The following is a 7,549-nucleotide window of genomic DNA, read 5'->3' as shown; positions in this document are numbered from 1 at the left end:
TTCATACTCGGAAATTAGCATCTTGTTCCCTATTGGTTTTCCACTGACTTAACTCAAAAGCTGTGACAGTCAAAAGCCCACAACTTTCTTAAAAATTAAGAGAACTGAATGAAATGTATTATAGATTGAAGCATTCTGAAACAAATATGAAACAATCTTACTTGGATTACCTGAAATTAAAGCATATAATTAGTTAGTTACCTAATTGTAGCTAATTACAAAATTCAATTACTAGACCTAAACATCTATCCATTTCTTAAAAGATTAACATTTTTAAATAGCCTAAGTGTCCAAATAACATTCACACAAGAATTCGCAATATAACATGATTTTTAAATCTCATTGTCATGAATTTATAGGCCAAATGGAAGGAATTCAATGTTTAATTCCCGTAAATTAATGGGCATTTAAATCATCTTGCGAGTGGGTTTTAGTTTGTGGCACGCGATTGATTGGAACGTTGTAGTTGCAGTGATTTTGAACCCCATATCGGCAGGAAAAACACTGCCGGGTTCGTATGGAGCCAAAGTCCCATTTTCGCCGATTACTTTGGTTTAAAGTCATCAGAAGAAGCAAGTTATATGTAAAATATATGACTTACATTATGTTTTGTCCCCTACTTGAGATTCATCCCGTTGTAGGCATTGAGGGCGTTAGAAATATCTTTTTATTTTACTCCAGCGATTAAATTGTCCCGCAAATTTTTTTTTTAAACTTCCGAGAATGGAAGTCCAGTCGATTGTTCTACAGCAGCTGGCAGCCTGAGGAAGTCCGCCTCTGACAGGCAGGAGAAAACGGCATTTTAATCCCTCCCCCTCAAAGCCACCAAAGTGGTTCACATGGCCAGTGGCAGAACTGCAGCGCCGCTGAAGATAAGATTTGTAACATCGCTAACTTAGAGGCCAAGTCACTGGATATTTTTAAGGCATAGATAGATTCTTGATTAGTATGGATGTCAGAGGTTATGGGGAGAGGGCAGGAGAATGAGGTTAGGAGAGAGAGATGAACAGCCATGACTGAATGGCCTAATTCTACTCCTATTCCTTATGAACACGGCAGCAGACAGCATCCGTAGTCGGGGTCGAACCCAGGTCTCTGGTGCTGTACGGCAGCAACTCTGCTGCTGCACAGCCGTGACTCCCTACATTTCCTTGATTTTCTGCCTTGTGGCTCTTTTGAAAGATTACTGGTATATTATCTAGTTACAAACTGAAACCAAGAACCCTGCAGAGGATCCAGGGATGTCGTCTTGGTTCGCTAATTGAATACCTTTTATTGCTGATTTTTCAGAGTAAGTTCTTCTACTTTGCAGGAAGCTTAGTTTAATTTATTGTCATGTGCCCAGTGAAAAGCTTTTGTTTTGTGCTAACCAGTCAACAGAAAGACAATACATGATTACAATCGAGCCATCCACAGGGTAAAGAAACATGATAAAGGGAATAAAGTGAATAATGTTTAGTGCAAGATAAAGTCACTAAAATCCGATTGAAGATAGTCTGAGCATCTTCAATGAGGAAGCGAGTAGCTCAAGGCCACTCTCTGGTTGTTGGTGGAATGGTTCAGTTGACTGATAACAGAAAGTGGGATAACATTATAATAATAATAATAATACATTTTATTTATGGGCGCCTTTCAAGAGTCTCAAGGACACCTTACAAAAATTTAGCAAGTAGAGGAAAAACATGTAGGCGGAATGAAATAAATAGTAGAGACATGACTAGTACACAAATTAAAGACAGAATTCAATACAAAACAAAATATGAGGCAATTCAAGCACGGATGAAAAGGGAGGGGGACGTGGGGCTAAGGATAGGCAGAGGTGAAAAGATGGGTCTTGAGGCGGGACTGGAAGATGGAGAGGGACACGGAATTGCGGATCAATTGGGCGAGGGAGTTCCAGAGCCTGGGAGCTGCCCTCGAGAAGGCTCTGTCCCCAAAACTGCGGAGGTTGGATTTGTGGATGGAGAGGAGACCGGCTGATGTGGATCTGAGGGACCGTGAGGGTTGGTAGGGGGAGAGGAGGTCAGTGAGATATGGGGGGACCAGATGGTGGAGGGCTTTGTAGGTGAGGACCAGGATTTTGTAAGTGATCCGGTGGGAGATGGGAAGCCAGTGAAGTTGTTTGAGGTCTGGAGTGATGTGATGCCAGGATTTGGTGTGGGTGATGAGTCGGGCGGCTGCGTTCTGGACCAGTTGGAGTCGATTGATGTAGATGGAGCTGATGCCAAGGAGAAGTGAGTTGCAGTAGTCCAGACGGGAGGAGATGAAGGCATGGATCAGTCTTTCAGCAGCGAGAGGTGTGAGAGAGGGTCTGATTTTGGCGATGTTGCGGAGATGAAAGAAGGAGGTTTTAGTGACATGGCGGATGTGAGGCTCAAGGGAGAGGGTGGAATCAAAGATCATGCCAAGGTTGCGGGCCTGGGGAGATGGGGAAACAGTGGTGATGTCGATGGTGAGAGTGGGGTTATTGATATTGCTGTGGATTTGGAGGCTATGAGGAGGAATTCTGTTTTATTGCTGTTGAGTTTGAGGAAGTTATGTTACATCCAGGTTTTTATAGCTGACAAACAGGAGTTGATATGGGAGAGGGGGGGGGGGGGGGGGGGGTTTGGGGGGTTGTGGGGGGATTTGGTGCCAAGGTAGATCTGGGTGTCATCGGCGTAACAGTGGAAGTCCAGGTTGAAGTGGCGGAGTATGTGACCAAGGGGGAGGATGTAGATGATGAAGAGGAGGGGGCCGAGTACGGAGCCTTGGGGAACGCCTTGAGTGACTATGGCTGTAGCAGAGGTGGGTTTATGGAGAGAGATGGTGGGATCTGTTGGAAAGGTAGGAACGGAGCCAGCTGAGTGCAGAACCTTCAATGCAAAGGTCCCCAAGTCTGGTAAGCAGGATTTTATGGTTCACTGTATCGAAGGCTGCACTCAGGTCGAGGAGGATGAGGATGTTGAGGGAACCAGTGTCAGCAGATGTGAGGAGGTCGATGAGGACTGGTGTGAAAGGGTATTCAATGTATGGTGTGAACTCGATGGTCTGAAGGGCCTGTTTCCATTCTGTATCTCTAAACTTAACTGACCGCAGGCCTGAGGATTGCAAACGACTGGTCAAATAATGGGGTAGCATTTTTCTAAGATACACACAAAATACTGGAGTAACTCAGCGGGTCAGACAGCATCTGAGGAGAGAAGGAATGGGTGACGTTTCGTGTCGAGACCCTTCTTCAAACTGAGAGGCAGGGGAGATGGAGTCTGAAGATATGGAAGGGTGAGGTGTGAAAATGACAGATCAAAGAGACGATGCGGATTGAAGCGGAGCATTTTTCTAACACTTGTTTGTTTTCTGGTAAGAGGTTGTTAAATTCCGTCCAGTAGAACCTCAGTGCCACCCCACTCAATACACCTAGCATCTGAAGTAAATACTTTTTCCCTTCCTCTCCAGGTGACCGACGAAGAGAGATCCCCAGCCGTCATACAGCGAGCCATGGCTAAACACAATCTGGATGGCGACTGGCAGGATTATCATCTTGTCCTGATCGTCTCCAAAGACAGAGGTGAGGAATAAAACATAGGTTCCTTGATGCTGGAAGATGTACAATATTCCTCCTAAACTCAATGTGTTGGAGGAGCTCAGCATATCAAGGTTATTATATTAAGCACTCTGTTCAGCATATTAAGTTACAGAGAAAGGTTGAACAAGTTAGGTCTTTATTCTTTGGAGCGCAGAAGGTTAAGGGGGGACTTGATAGAGGTCTTTAAAATGATGAGAGGGATAGACAGAGTTCACGTGGATAAGCTTTTCCCATTGATAGTAGGGAAGTTTCAAACAAGAGGACATGACTTGAGAATTAAGGGACAGAAGTTTAGGGGTAACATGAGGGGGAATTTCTTGTGTGGAATGAGCTTCCAGTGGAATTGGTGGAGGCAGGTTCGATGTTATCATTTAAAAATAAATTGGATAGTTATATGGACGGGAAAGGAATGGAGGGTTATGGTGTGAGTGCAGGTAGATGGGACTAGGGGAGACTAAGTGTTCGGCATGGACTAGAAGGGGCGAGATGGCCTGTTTCCGTGCTGTAATTGTTATATGGTTATATGGTTATAAGGTGGCACAGCGGTAGAGTTGCTGCCTTACAGCATTAGATACCCCATTTCCATCCTGACTCCAGGTGCTGTCTGTACGGAATTTGTACGTTCTCCCATGACCGCAGGAGTTTTCTCCGGGTGCTCCGGTTTCCTCCCACCCTCCAAAGACATGAAGGTTTGTAGGTTAATTGGCTTCCATAAAATATTTGTCTCTGGTGTGTAGGATAGTGCTAGTGTACAGGTGATCGCAGGTCCACATGGACTCGATGGGCCGAAGAGACTTTTTTTCCATGCGTGTGACTACTAAAATACTGAACAAAATGAAACTAAATTACCTGTGGAGGGAATGGGCAGGTGACATTTCAGGTTGAAACTTTTCATATTGGATATTGAACCCACTTCCAGTTTGGGTTGAGTTTGAAGAAGGGCCCCAACACAAAACGTCGCCTGTCCATGCCTTCCAATGCGTGGAAGCAGTCACTTTGGCCCTACACGCCCATGCCGACCAACATGCCACATCTACACTAGTCCCACCTGCCTGCGTTTGGCCCATGGCCCTCTAAACCAATGCTATCCACCTAGCTGTTTTTAAACATTGTGATAGTTTTCTTTAGAGATACAGCATAGAAACCACTGGCCCATTGAGTCCACGTCGACCATCCTTCACACTACTTCTATGTGATCCCACTTTCTCACCCACACCATACACAATAGTGACCATTTTTACAGAGGCCCATTAACCTACAATTGTAGATGGGATATGAAGGAATCAGATCACCCGGAGGAAACACATGCCGCGTCACTGGGTGTGAAAGGTGGTCAGGATGGAACCCCGGGTCTCTGGCACTATGAGTAGTTGCTCTGTCCTGCTGAGCCTCCTGTGCTGTGCACAGAACAGGCCTTTTCAGCACACCGAGTCCACCGCTGATCCATCGATCTACCTGTCCCACACTAGTTCCATGTTGTTATCCCACTTTGTCATCCATCTTCTCTTCTTTTCGGCTCGGAGGGGGGTCTGAGAAGGAGGAGAGGATGAGGAGGAGGAGAGAAGGAGAGGGAGTCCGTCTCGAGCCCCCTCCGTCCTCCTCCTCCTCCTCCTCCTCCTCCTCCTCCTCCTCCTCCTCCTCCTCCTCCTCCTCCTCCTTCTACTTCTACTTCTACTTCTACTTCTTCTGCTTCTGCTTCTGCTTCTGCTTCTGCTTCTACTTCTTCTTCTTGGTGTTTTTTGGCGGTTGGCAAACAACTTTTTAGTTTATTGCCGCCACCAACTGGTATGGAGTGTGGATCAAATAACATTATTACATATACTAATAACCTATATCTTTCTGAACAAATTAGTTACCCTGAGAAAAAGCAATAGGATTTGATAGCACTTGTATGAATTTTTTTGTAAAATATCTATTAAATCAAATTGTACTTTTTCTTTTCTGAATTGTTCACTCATTTGTCTTCTTTCTTCCTCATACCTCTCACAATGTACAATGACATGCTCTATTGTCTCTTCTTGCCCACAGTATTCACATCTGCCTGTATTTTGCTTGCCTATTATAAAAAGTGTACTGTTCAGACCAGTGTGTCCAAATCTGATTCTTGAAATTACTGTCTCCTCTTTTCTGTTTTTTTCCTGCACATCTAATTTCTCCCACTTTCCTCTGAACTCTGTAGAACCACCGTCCTTTCCGCTCTTCCTCCCATTGCTTTTGCCATCTTTCCTTCAGTCTTTGCTTAATAATGTCTTTGATTTCAGTTGTACCTATGTTAATACTTAAATCAATCTTACTTCTTTTTGTTACCTCTTTTGCTACCTTATCTGCCATTTTGTTTCCTCTAATGCCAATGTGTGCTGGTACCCATAAAAATATGACTGTAAGCTCCATCATTTGCATTCTGAATAGTGTTTGTTGTATTTCAATCAAAATGTCTGGTCTACTGTCTGAATGGCTGTGCTGTCATCCACTCCCTACTCACTAGGGGCAATTTACAGAGACCAATTAAACAATTAGTGAAAATTTACAGAGACCAATTAAACAATTAGTGAAAATTTACAGAGACCAATTAAACAATTGAAAGTAGGCATGCAGGTGCAGCAGGCAGTGAAAAAAGCCAATGGTATGTTAGCATTCATGGCAAAAGGATTGGAGTATAGGAGCAGGAAGATTCTACTGCAGTTGTACAGGGTATTGGTGAGACCACACCTGGAGTATTGTGTACAGTTTTGGTCTCCAAATTTGAGGAAGGACATTCTTGCCTTAGAGGGAGTACATAGAAGGTTCACCAGACTGATTACTGGGATGTCAGGACTTTCATATGAAGAAAGACTGGATGGACTCGGCTTGTACTCGCTAGAATTTAGAAGATTGAGGGGGGATCTAATAGAAACTTACAAAATTCTTAGGAAGTTGGACAGGCTAGATGTAGGAAGATTGTTCCCAATGTTGGGGAAGTCCAGAACAAGGGGTCACAGTTTGAGGATAAAGGGGAAATCTTTTAGGACCGAGATGAGAAAAACAGTTTTCATGCAGAGAGTGGTGAGTCTCCGGAACTCTCTGCCACAGAAGGTAGTTGAGGTCAGTTAATTGGCTATATTTAAGAGGGAGTTAGATGTGGCACTTGTGGCTAAAGGGATCAGGGCGTATGGAGAGAAGGCAGGTACAGGATACTGAGTTGGATGATCAGCCATGATCATATTGAATGGCGGTGAAGGGCTGAATGGCCTACTCCTGCATCTATTGTCTAGGTTTCTATTATAATATTATTGAGTGTAAATCCAAGTGATGTAAACCCTTTTGTAGTATGCTGCAAGATTTGAGACGGTATCGCAACTAAGCCCCACTCTGAATCATTTAGAATTCTATAACTTCTACAGTACATACCTTTATAAAGGAAATTAGGAGGATTTTCTTTTGCCAGAGGGTGGTGAATCTGTGGAATTCATTGCCACAGATGGCTGAAAAGGCCAAGTCAATGGATATTTTTAAAACTGAGATTACCAGATTCTTGATTAGTGCAGGTGTCAGAGGTTATGAGGAGAAGGCAGGAGAATGGGGTTGAGATGGAAAGATAGATTAGCGATTATTGAAGGGCAGAGTAAACCTGATGGGCCGAATGGCCTAATTATGCTCCTATAATTTACAAACTTATTCACTGGAAATGTCGCTTTCTATTCACAAAGTAAGACTGCAATGTAAATAAACGTAAAAACAAAGAACTGCAGATGCTGGTTTAATATCAAAGATAGACACAAAGTTCTGGAGTAATCCAGCGGGTCAGGCAACATGTCTGGAGAAAATGGAAGGGTAACATTTCCGGCCGGGACCCTTCTTCAGACTGAATGTAGGTGGGGTGGGGGGAAGGAAGAGGTGAAGAGCTGGAGGTGAGAAAATCAGGAGCCATCAGGGTCGGCCACAAATGAGCTCAGATGGGGCGGTGCCTGGTAGGTCCATTGTTGACTAGTTGAAGGTGGGATCTCA

Source organism: Amblyraja radiata, unplaced genomic scaffold (genome assembly GCF_010909765.2).
Source record: "Amblyraja radiata isolate CabotCenter1 unplaced genomic scaffold, sAmbRad1.1.pri S66, whole genome shotgun sequence".
Classification (NCBI taxonomy): domain Eukaryota; kingdom Metazoa; phylum Chordata; class Chondrichthyes; order Rajiformes; family Rajidae; genus Amblyraja; species Amblyraja radiata.
This window is presented reverse-complemented; position numbering follows the sequence as displayed.